At 38.8% G+C, this 11,731-nt stretch overlaps 1 pseudogene; it reads left to right on the top strand.

Moving 5' to 3' along the window:
• The first annotated feature begins 952 nt into the window (after positions 1-952).
• LOC119530339 lies at positions 953-3,763 on the top strand (annotated as a pseudogene).
• The last annotated feature ends 7,968 nt before the right edge of the window (positions 3,764-11,731 follow it).

Raw genomic sequence — 11,731 nt, 5'->3', positions numbered from 1 at the left:
CAGTTGATAGACACTCAGGTTGATTCCACCTTTTGGCAATTGTGAATAATGCTGCTATGAACATCAGAGTGCCAATATCTGATCACATCCCAGCTTTCAATTTTTTTGAGCATATATCTAGTAGTGGGATGGCTAAGACATATGGATATTCTTCTTAACTTTCTGAGGAACCTCCAAAATGTTATTGGTATTGGCTACACCATTTACATTCCCACCAATAGTGTCTGAGGGTTCCTATTTCTCTGTAACCTCTCTAACACGTTTTCCATTTCTTTATTAGTAGCCATTCTAGTGGATGTGAAATGATATCTCATTGTGGTTTTGATTTGCATTTCCCTGATGGCTAATGATGTTGAACATCTTTTCATATTATTGGCCATTTGTGTATCTTCTTTGGAGAAATGTCTATTTAAGTCTTTTGCTCATTTTTTAATGAGGCTGTTTGTCTTTTTTGTTCATTTGTAGGATTTCTTTCTATATTCTGGATGTTAAACCCTAATCGGATATATGGCTTCCAAATATTTTCTCCCATTCTGTAGGCTGCCTTTTTACTTTCATGATGAAGTCCTTTGAAGCACAAAATTTTTAATTTTAATGAAGTCCTATTTATCCATTTTTCCATGTGCTGCTCATAATTTGGGTGTAAAGTCTAACAAACCATTGCCTTACAGAAGGTCCTGAATATGCTTTCCTATGTTTTCTTCTAAGAGTTTCACAGTTTTGGATCTTATATGTAGGTTTTTGATCCATTTTAAATTATTTTTTGTTTATGGCATGAGGTAGGAGTCCACTTTCCTTCTGTTGCATATGGATATCCAGTTTTCTCAGCACCACTTGCTGAAGAGACTATTCTTTTCTTATTGTGTGAACTTGGCACCCTTGTCAAAAATCAGTTGGCAGCTGTGGGCAGGTGACTAGGTGCAAGGCAGCTGATATCAGTGGTGGCAATACCATGTCATGCTCTGTGCTGCAGAAGCTGGCAGAGAAGCTCACCATCTTCAATGATGGGTGCATTGCCATGCTCACCTACCCCTCCAATATCAAGAAGGCATGCAGTGACATGAAGGTAAAACTAACCTTTCTTATTGATACAAAAACTGGAATCTGCTGTGAAATTCATAGTCAGAAAACTCCCTTTGTTGAAACTCACAACAATGAACAGCTTGCATAACTACAAAAAGAAAAATCAGAGATTTTTAAATATCTGGTTTTACATTACTTCACATTTGTAGATGTTATGGAATTTAAGGACCATGTTTGTGAGTTGTGGAATATCACTGATGTTTATGAAGTCTCCTTTGATATTCCTGTAAATTTGATTTAACATAGAACTACTTAGATTTGATCAGAACCTATACATTAATGATTCTGCTGTATTAGATTGAAAAAAGCAGGCAATCATTTGATTATACAAGTACGCTCATGAAATGATCCATGCAGCAAGTGACCAAGAATACTCATGCCTCGGGCAGATGATTGTGGATTATGAAAATCCTTTAAAGATGAAGATAGAATTTGTACCCCAAGGGAAGTCTCTTTCAGATGCCCTAGTTTCTCTTCAGATGGTATATCCCTTAAGGAATCTTTCAGCTGAACAATGGAGAAATGTCCCATTATTGAGTCCCATATGTGTACCCAGAACAGTGCTTAGTCCTGCACAGTCTGACACCATGTCCTGTGAATATTTCTCTTTGGATGCAACAGAAAATGGATTATCTTTGGTTTCATTTTGAGCCATGGGATCCTAAATACTGATGCAAGAACACTGAACTTTTGGAAGCTGTCTTTTCCAAGCAGTTCTTGCCTCCCTCTCTTAGGGGTTGAAGTTTTCCACATTCATAAAGCTGCAGAAGACTTATTTGTAAATATTCAAGGTTATAATAAGCATATTGACGACATAAGAGAATGCAAGGAGGCACCTGTGTTGCATGCTGGTTCAATGCATGGAGAAAGGTACAGGTGTTTAAGATTTGCACTGAAATAATTGGATACTGTCCTCTCTGATCAAGCTGGCTTGCTAGGTCTCAGTGCAGTTTTTTTTTCTTTTTTCTTTTTCTGGCATTGTCCTTTGCCTGTGCTGAAATTACCTGGCTACACTGTCTTGCAGATAACATGACAAAGAAAAATGCATTTGAGTTTATAGAGAAGGATATTGATGAATTAATATTTTACATGGAAGAGCTTAGAGCCTGTGTAAGAAAATATGGGCCTATAGTGCAGAGGTATTATATGTAGTACCTTTCTGGCTTTGATGTTGTTGTCCTCAATGAATTTGTGCATAATTTTCCATTTGCCCTGAAGAGGAATCGATCATCATGTCCTCTTTTGTTACCACTATGACTTCCCTAAGTGTAAAACAAGTTGAATGTAGGGAAATATTTGATTTCAGAGGAATGAAATTAGATTGGTTAGGTTACAGGCATATACTAGTGGTGCTGAAGCTTCACTTAGCAGATCACTGAGAACTTGGAAAAATGATGAGTGCAATCATTTTTCACACAAAAATGGTAGATTCCTTGGTGGAAATGTTAGTGGAAAGATAAGATCTTCCCATATTTTATTTTTATAGTCATGCTTTTCAGAATGTTTCATCAATATTTGGAACTACGCTCTAAATCAAAATACTCAATTGCATTCCCACTGCTCTGCCCTCATTTTATGAGTTGCACACAGGAACTGTGTACAGCAAAGCAGCATCATATTGGAGATTGCAGCCTTTCCTTATATAATATGTTTCTGAATGAAATGGACAAACTTGAAACTTCATCACTAATACTTGCACATAACAGTTTACTCTTAGTGACCAGCTGTTGCCCAAACATTGTGCCAAAGCCGTCAGTCAAGCAGTAAATAAGAAGTCAGAAACAAACACAAACTGATAGGAAAGAGGAGTCTGAAAAGGAGAAACCAAGAAGTTGACAGCATGGGAAAACAGGCTGGTAGTGACCAACCTTGATGAACTGCACACTGCACTTTCTGAGTTATGTTTCTCTAAAAATTATACACCAAACATGGTAGTCTGGGAAAATACTTTAATTTCAAGAGAATATTTGAATTTTTATCTGGAAATACACTTTACTGAGTCAATTGTTGGAAAGTCTATGTATAATCAAGCCACACAGGAAAATGCAAAACCATCAGAGTTTTAACACATGCAAAAGCCTACCTGACCATGCTCCAGGCAATAGAAAACTGTGTGCAAATTGATACTAAGGGAGTAATTCATAATATTCTTCTTAAACAAATGCAGCATTTAGATAGTCAAGGAGAGCCACCCATTACAAGTCTATACACAAACTGATATATAGAAACCATGCTAAAACAAGTCAGCCATGGCCATATAGTTTATTTCCCTGCAATGAAATCATTTGTGAACTTATCTACTGAAAATGAATTAATATTCAATGCAGAGGAATATTCTGACATATGAGAAATGAGGTCATTATCACAACTATTCGACCTCTATGGTATGAAGTTCCTAACTGAAAACCTCATGTGGAATATTTCATCACAAGTTGCTGAAATTAAGCCACAAGTGGTGGAGAACATTGAAGTTCTAACACAAATTAGGAACAGCTTTGACAAACCAGACTAAATGGCTGCACTCTTTAAAAGATTATCATCATTTGACAGTGTCTTGAAGAGGATGGGAGTTATTGGTGTCATTTTATCCTTCTTGCCATTGGCACAAGAAGCAGCTAGAGATGTCTTGTTCTATCACATTCCTTTTCTTGTAAGTTCAAAGATGTCCATATATTTGTAAATAGTTTCTATCAAATTCTCCTAAAAATACCCAGTTTGAGTGTGCCATCTGTTTCCAGCTGGGATCCCTGATTGATCCATCCATATAATGGAACAACATGTAATCCCTAAAAATATTAACCAGAAAAATCTAACCTCTGATTAGAGCCTCTAAATTTCACTGTTTCTTTGAATTTGAAAGGCAATAAATCTGGTTTTTCTGGTTAAGGAACACCTTAGGCCATTTGTAACTTTCAACTTTGAGAGCAAAATATATTTTGTGAGATTAGGCAGTTGGTTGCTGATAGCCTACTGAATTTGATATGTGTACTAAGGATTATCTGGAAAAAATTTTTGATCCAGAATGGTAATTCTGGTACCTCAAGTACAGTGTGGCTGCTGGTATAGCTTCCTTTTATCAGTCCTCTCCATCATTTAAAAAAAATTAAATTATGCCAAAGAAAGGAATATATGCAAATGATGTGTGTGGCTAATATTTCTAAGTTGTACACATTTATTAAAATTGAATAAAACATTTCCTTTTCATTAAAAAAAAAGATATTAAGGGACATCATCAACATGGTTACTTAACAGCTACTGAAAACTCCTCTCCAGAGATTCAACAGAAAACAAGGACAATTCTGAATTGTTTGAAACTCTGGGGGAGATATAGACTGGAGAAGGACACTGCAGATGCCAAAATGAAGAAAAGGAAGAAATATCAGGTAGGAATCTTCTGTCCCAGACCAGCTGGTCATCCCCCATCCTCCTTACTCAGTCAGTCTCCATGTGAGGAAAGCACAGAATCAGCAGACAGGAATCCTCCAACCAGGGACACAAATTTTAAAATCTCTCACAGCAGTGAGACATACCCCCACCATTTGAAGACCTGGGGACAGGGGAGGACATTTCAAGGCCCAGGTCAGTGGGGGACAAAGAGACTGAGAAAAGGTGGACAGAGATTGTGTTTCCAGCCCTGGGTATGAAAATCCTACCCCAACTTTGAGGGAAACAGCAGCCAGCAGCCATTTCCTTGCCTTGGAGATGACTGGCGTACTGTGTCAGCTGATAGAGTCCTCTGCCACAGGTGTAGCCCCACATCGAGCCAGATTATGGCAGGCAAAGTGAGGCATAGGAATCCTGCAGTTTCAGTTCACCTGTGTATACGCAGCCCGTGCTCAGAGGCAAAGCGGTCTCTGAGGACAATTAAGTTACCAAACAGTGCCAGAAAGTGCATGGGAATTAAAATGCTTTTTAAAAGATGCTTCAGACCCTTTATTAGGACCCACCCTGATTCAGCTGGCCACATCTTAACTAATAATAACAGCTTCAGCAGGTGTTATTCACAACCACAGGAATATGGATTAAGATTAAGAACATGCTCTTCACAGTTCCTCAGGAAGCTAAGTTTAGAATTGCTGTATGATCCAGCAATCCCATTACTAGGTAAATATCCAGAGGAACTGAAAGCAGGTACATGAACAGACATTTGCACACCAATGTTTCTAGCAGCATTATTCACAATTGCCAAGAGATAGAAACAGCCCAAATGTCCATCGACAGACAAGTGGATAAACAAACTGTGGTATATACATACAATGAAATATTACACACCTATAAGACTGAATAAAGTCATGAAGTATGTAACAATGTAGATGAGCCTTGAGGACATTATGTTGAGCAAAATAAGCCAGAAACAAAAGGACAAATACTGTATGGTCTCACTAATATGACCTAACTCTAATGAGCAAACTCTGAGAGTTAAAGTTGAGAAAACAGGTTATCAGGAGATAGAAAGAGGGTAGAGTTTGGGCACCTGATGCTGAAGGAATACAGAATGTTCAACAGGATTGATTTTAAAGATCCAGAAATAGCACAATATTATGTGATGGTTGCACAATATTGTAAGCATAAGGAACAAAGCTGAATGTCAGTATGTTTGAAGGAGCAGAGCTAGGGGCATGTATGACACCAAAAGGAAAGTTAGGGGATAAAAACTGGAACTGTATAACATAGTGAAACCAGGAGTAAAGAAGGATGGTGATTAAATGTACAAATATAAGAAAGTCTTTACTTGAGGAAGAACAATTGAATGTCACCATTGCAAGGTGTTAAAAATGGGGTGGTATATGGAAAAAATACACTTAATGCAAACTAGGGTCTACACTTAACAGCAACATTAATTGTGACAAAGGCAACTTACCAAAACTAAGTGTCAGTAAGAGGAGGGATATGGGATTCTGGTTGTTGTTGTTTCTCTTTTTTGTCTTTTCTTCTTTCTTTGTGGAAGAAATAGAAATGTTCTCATACAGATTCTGGTGCTGAATGCATAACTATATGATTATACTGGGAACCATTGATTGTACACTTATGACAGATTGTTGGTGTGTGAATAAAACTGTTTAAAAAATAAACAGACAGGAACAAGTGCTAGAGAAGAGGTGAAGAGAGAGATACACCTATTCACTGTTGGTGGGGAAGTAAAATGGTGCAGTTCCTCTGGAGGGCAGCATGGTGGCCCACAGGAGGCTAAGTATAGGGTTGCCACATGATCCTGCAACCCTGTTATTAAACAAAGACTTGGAAGAACTGAAAGCAGGGACGTGAACAGGCATTTGAACAGTAGTGTTTATGGTGGCAGTATTCACGATTTGCAATGAATGGAGGTGGCCATCCACTGATAAACGGAAAGGTGAATTGTGGTGTATACATACAATAGAATATTGAGTGACAGCAGGAAGGAATCAAGTCGTGTGGCATGCAACTGGTTGGATGAACCTTGAGGATATTATGTTGGGTGAGATACACCAGAAACAAAAGGACAAATAATTAATGGTCTCAGTAATATAAACTAAATATAATGAGTAAACTCTGAGAGTTGAATTTGAGAGCACAGGTTAGCAGGAGATAGAAAGTGGGCAGAGAATGGGCAATTGATGATTAAGGAGTACGGAATGTTCAAATAAGGCTCATAGTAAAGTTTCCTAGATTATAAGCTTTTACAGCCATCACATTCACTCCTGAGTTATAACTGTTATTTCTAAATTCTGAGATGCTATGCTCTTTGTGTATAACCTGGTAGTTCCCTGAAAATTTGGGTATCTGTGTGACACCTGAGACTCAGAATTAGCATTCTGCAGTTCTGAAAGTTGGCACTACTCCACACAGCAACTGTCAAAGAAGCTGAATAAGAGATCAGACTCCGATTAGAGATATGAATAAAATGGACCTGGTTAGGACTAAGGTAAATCAGCATTCAGGGTAAAGGATGATATTGTATTTTAAAATTTCAACTTCCATGTGAGGCCAAAAGAAGAGATGTTTACTTGGTCCAAAATTTAAATTTACTGTAGCACACCATCTGATTTAACCTTTGTGGTCAGTTTATTTAAACAACCCCAATACATGGAACCTAAAATAGGGAATGAGATCCTATTCTTCTGTACAGGTTACTATAATACCCAGATATATTCCAGAGTGTTTGGGGGCAGAAAATAAAGTATTTGCAAAATCTACTTGAGGGACTGGTATAAAATGTGAAACTATTAAAGTTCCCCACCTGGGGAATTCCTGATACTCTCTCAGGCACTAGGGACTCACAACTGATTAAGCCAAGCCCTCGATCTTGAGGCCAGACTTTACGGAACTTATTTCTGCAATGGCAAAGCTAGGCCTGCATGAATTATGCCTAAGAGTTGCCCCCAGAAAGCCTCTTTCATTGCTCAGATGTGGCCTCTCTCTTTAAGCCAACTCTGCAAATAAACTCACTATACTCCCCTCTACATGGGACATGACTCCCAGGGGTGTTAAGTCACCTTGGCAACATGGCACATGATTCCCAGGGTGAGCCAGGCCTTGGCATCATGGGATTAAAAATGCCCTTTGGACCAAAAGGGGGAAAAGAAATGGAACAAAATTAAAATTTCAGTGGTAAGAGATTTCAAATAGAGTCAAGAGGTCACTCTGGAAGTTACTCTTATGCAAGTTTTAGCCAGATATTGCAAACTACCACAGTATGCCAAGCCCCAACCAACAGCATTCCTGAAAACCCTAGGGTGTGCACTGGGCTCTATCTATGTCCCCATGAAAGTTTTTCTTAGTAAGATTATTTTTTCAGAAACTTAAGGTTTCCAGATTGATCCTATGCCAGGTAAGTCCTGAAACCCAGAGGTACCAGTCTCTCTAAGAACATCAACCAGTTTCATGCCTGTATCTGATAAGGTCAACACCCCTTTCCAGCACAAGGAAGTTAAAATGGTCAGTGCCCAGATATCTCTGAAGCTTGAGAGAAAGATCAATTGAGAGGGAGAAGGTGTAACTGAAAAATTTGGATTTAACAAATGACTGCTAATACTGACTCATTATATAGATATTTCTTTTTAGTGTCGTGTTGTAGAATAGCCACATGCAAATACCTAAAGTTGTTAGCCTTGATCTTTGATAATGATTATATAACTATATAGCAAAAAAAAAAACAAAAACAAAAAAACAAAAACAAAAACAAAAACATGCCTTTCATTGGAGTACCTAATTCACTCACCACAATCATAAATATAAGAAAAAAACATTAAACAACAATGACAAAAATAGAACAATGTTTACTGATTCAGTATCAGCAACAAAACTCTGAGATAGTATAGATCAGGGATGAACGGTGTATTAATCAGGATTCAATTAGGCTACGTAACAATTTTTTTTAAAAAAACTTATAAAAGAGGCTTAAACAAAATGGGCATTTATTTCTCTCTAACATAAAAAACATCCAGAGGTAGGCAATCTGGTATGGCATTTCCATAATGCTACCAAGGAGCCAGTCTCCTATGTTTTTTTTTCACCTTCCGATTACATGACTTCTGTTCTTAAGGTCACTTAATGATTCAAAATGGCTGCTGAAGCTCCAATTAGCAGGTGAAAGTTGCAGGCCTAAAGCAGGAGGAAAGGCAGAATGACAAAAAGATATCTGTTCCAGTTTGCTAATGCTGCCTTTTCGCAAAACACCAGAAATGGATCAGCTTTTAAAAAGGGGGTTTATTTGGTTACACAGTTACAGTCTTAAGGCCATAAAATGTCCAAGGTAACGCATCAACAATCAGGTACCTTCACTGGAGGTGGCCAATGGCATCCAGAAAACCTCTGTTAGCTGGGAAGGCATGTGGTTGGTGTCTGCTCCAGAGTTCTGGTTTCAAAATGGCTTTCTCCCAGGACATTCCTCTCTAGGCTGCAGTTCCTCAAAAATGTCACTCTTAGTTGCTCTTGGGGCATTTGTCCTCTCTTAGCTTCTCTGGAGCAAAAGTCTGCTTTCAACGGCTGTCTTCAAACTGTCTCTCATCTGCAGCTACTCTCTCTGCTTCTGTGCATTCTTCAAAGTATCCCTCTTGGCTGTAGTAAGCTCATGCCTTCTGTCTGAGCTTATATAGTGCTCTAGTAAACTAATCAAAGTCCATGCTGAATGGGCAGGGTCACACCTCCATGGAAATTATACAATGAAAGAGCTCACCCACAGTTGAGTGATCACTTCTCCACAGAAACATCCAATCAAAAGCTCCCAACCAATCAACACCAATAGGTTTCCTGCCCACAAAAGACTGCATCAAAGATAATGGCATTTTGGGGAACATAATACATTCAAACCAGCACAGTACCCTTCCTCTGAGTCTGCTCCCTTTAAATAGACTTGTTGGAAGTCCCACACAACAATTCCACTTCTCATTGACCAAAAGTAGTTACAAGGCTTCACTTACCTACAAGGAAATCAGGGAAATATCATATTCTAGATGGCAGTGTGCCCAGCTAAAAATCGGGATTCTATCCTAAGAAGACAAGGGAAGATGGATTGTGGGATAGGTAACTAGCTGTCTTTACAACAGAGATCTAGAAACCACTGGATGCTTCCTCATCCTTTATTGCCCTGAATATCCTTCTAGCTCCTTACTGTAACCCATGGAGTCCTAAGAGATACAACAAGGAGTCCTTTCTAGTTAGGGCTTTCACTACAAATCCGTATCTATTTTCTCACCTATACTGAATAGCTTAGAAATTCCAAGATCCCCCTTAACTAGCTTCTTTACACCTAGAGCCCTAATTACTTTTCTTCTTTTGGGGGCTCTCCATTCTTCAAAATTCATTTTTCCAATTCTTGTCACCCAAACCTTGCTACAAAAGGACAAAAGAAAAGAAAGAGAGGATAAATGAAAGAGATAATCTCACAAAATATCCACCTTCATAGTCCCATCCCTGAAAAGACTAGAACAAGGCATAAAGGTATAAAGTCAACAGAGACTAGACAGAGCTATTGGGAAGGGGCAGGAACTCTGGGATGTCTTAGTGGCTACTAGTCTCAGGAACTCAGGGACAATAGAGTGTACAGAGAAGGAAATGGGCAACTCCAAAATTAGCGATCTTCATGGAGAAAGCTGATAGTGGGGACAAAGCCAGTGGGATCAAGCCTCTAAGGTAGGATTCTTATACCAAGGCAGAAAACAAAATGAAATTCCAGACCTGGAGGTACAGAGGTACCTCAGGCTTTAGGAAGAAAATCAGACCCAGTTACCAGAGTTCGGATACCAGGTACCTGGGAGGATTAAATAAAGGAACAAGGCAACCTCAGTTACTAGTACTAAGGTATTTGCAGAGATGGTGCAATTTCATCTAAGATGGTGAATCTCAGAGCTACTTAAAGGTCTGGGAGTAGAATCAGCCCAGAGTATGGAGAAGAGCTCAGATTGTAGATGCAGGTGAATGGGCTCACCCCTGGTGATAGGACAGGGCAATGTTGAATGGGAAGCCTGTCAGCCTGTACTCTCTGGGCCTTCCAGCATTTGGTAACAATACAGTTGCACCATAAGGTGGCAGTATTGTTTAGAACAAATGAATTAGAGTCTGGTCAGAAAATCCATGTTGAGCTTGACTTAGAACCTTCCCACTCAGATGCTGGTAAATTTTCTTAACCTCTTTGCTCCTCAGTTTTTACTTCTGTTAAAATAGAGGTAAGTCTGTAAGGATAGTCATCAAACTGTTAACAGTGATTACCACTGAGAGGTGGAGTGAAGGCACTGTTATTGGGACATAGGAAACTTTATAGTAGAAACTAATAATAATAGGTGCTAACATTTAATGATTACTTACTATCTAGGCACTGGGCTCAATATAAATTTTCTGTCATTTAATCCTCACAACAACCCTACGAGGTGTGTACTACTAGCATTTTCATTTTATAGATGAGGAAAGTGAGCCACAAAGGGATCACACTTCTGCCTCATTTGATTTCTTATTATATTACATATTTTTAATTTTTTAAAAAACAGAAAAATGTATTTGCCCCCCAACAAGTATTTGATAGTTTCGTAAACTGAAAACTGCTTTCTAAAAGCTAGGTATTAGAAAACAGCAGAGTTTTATGAAATTGTGAGGTCACAGAGTTTAGGGAAAGAAGATGGAGTTCCTCATTAATGCTTCTATTTGCTCTGAAGTAGGAGAACAGCGCCACCTTCAGTGTAAAGCAAAAGGGCCCTCTGCCCTGGGTTCTTCCCTTTGGAGGACCCCATATATCCCAAATACAAACACACACACTATACATTTATTAAAGACACAGTTAGTTGCCTGTGTGACCTGGGATCCAGTGCCCAGAGCGGACACAGCAATGTGAACCCTGAACATCTCTCTCCTAACACTGGTCAGACCAGGGAATCCCTTCACAGTTCTTGCCCTAAGTCCTTGAAAGAGAAGGCAAGGGTGGGATGGGTTTGAGTGGCAGAAGAGTTTAGATAAGAGAAAAAGCAAACTAATTACCTTGTCAAATACTTCCCTTCAGGTGGCATGAATGCAACTAATTCTTCGATAATAAAGTATGGTTTCCCAGGAGTGCAAATGTCTATTTTAGTGATTCAAGAGGGACCTGAAATCTGTATTCAGGAGAGTTGCAAGTAGTGCAATATTAAAGAATTCATATTACCTTTAATTTGTATATAAGTATTTCTAGATGCTACAGGCA

The sequence above is a fragment of the Choloepus didactylus genome, chromosome 3 (assembly GCF_015220235.1).
Source record: "Choloepus didactylus isolate mChoDid1 chromosome 3, mChoDid1.pri, whole genome shotgun sequence".
Lineage (NCBI taxonomy): Eukaryota > Metazoa > Chordata > Mammalia > Pilosa > Megalonychidae > Choloepus > Choloepus didactylus.
This window is presented reverse-complemented; position numbering and strand designations above follow the sequence as displayed.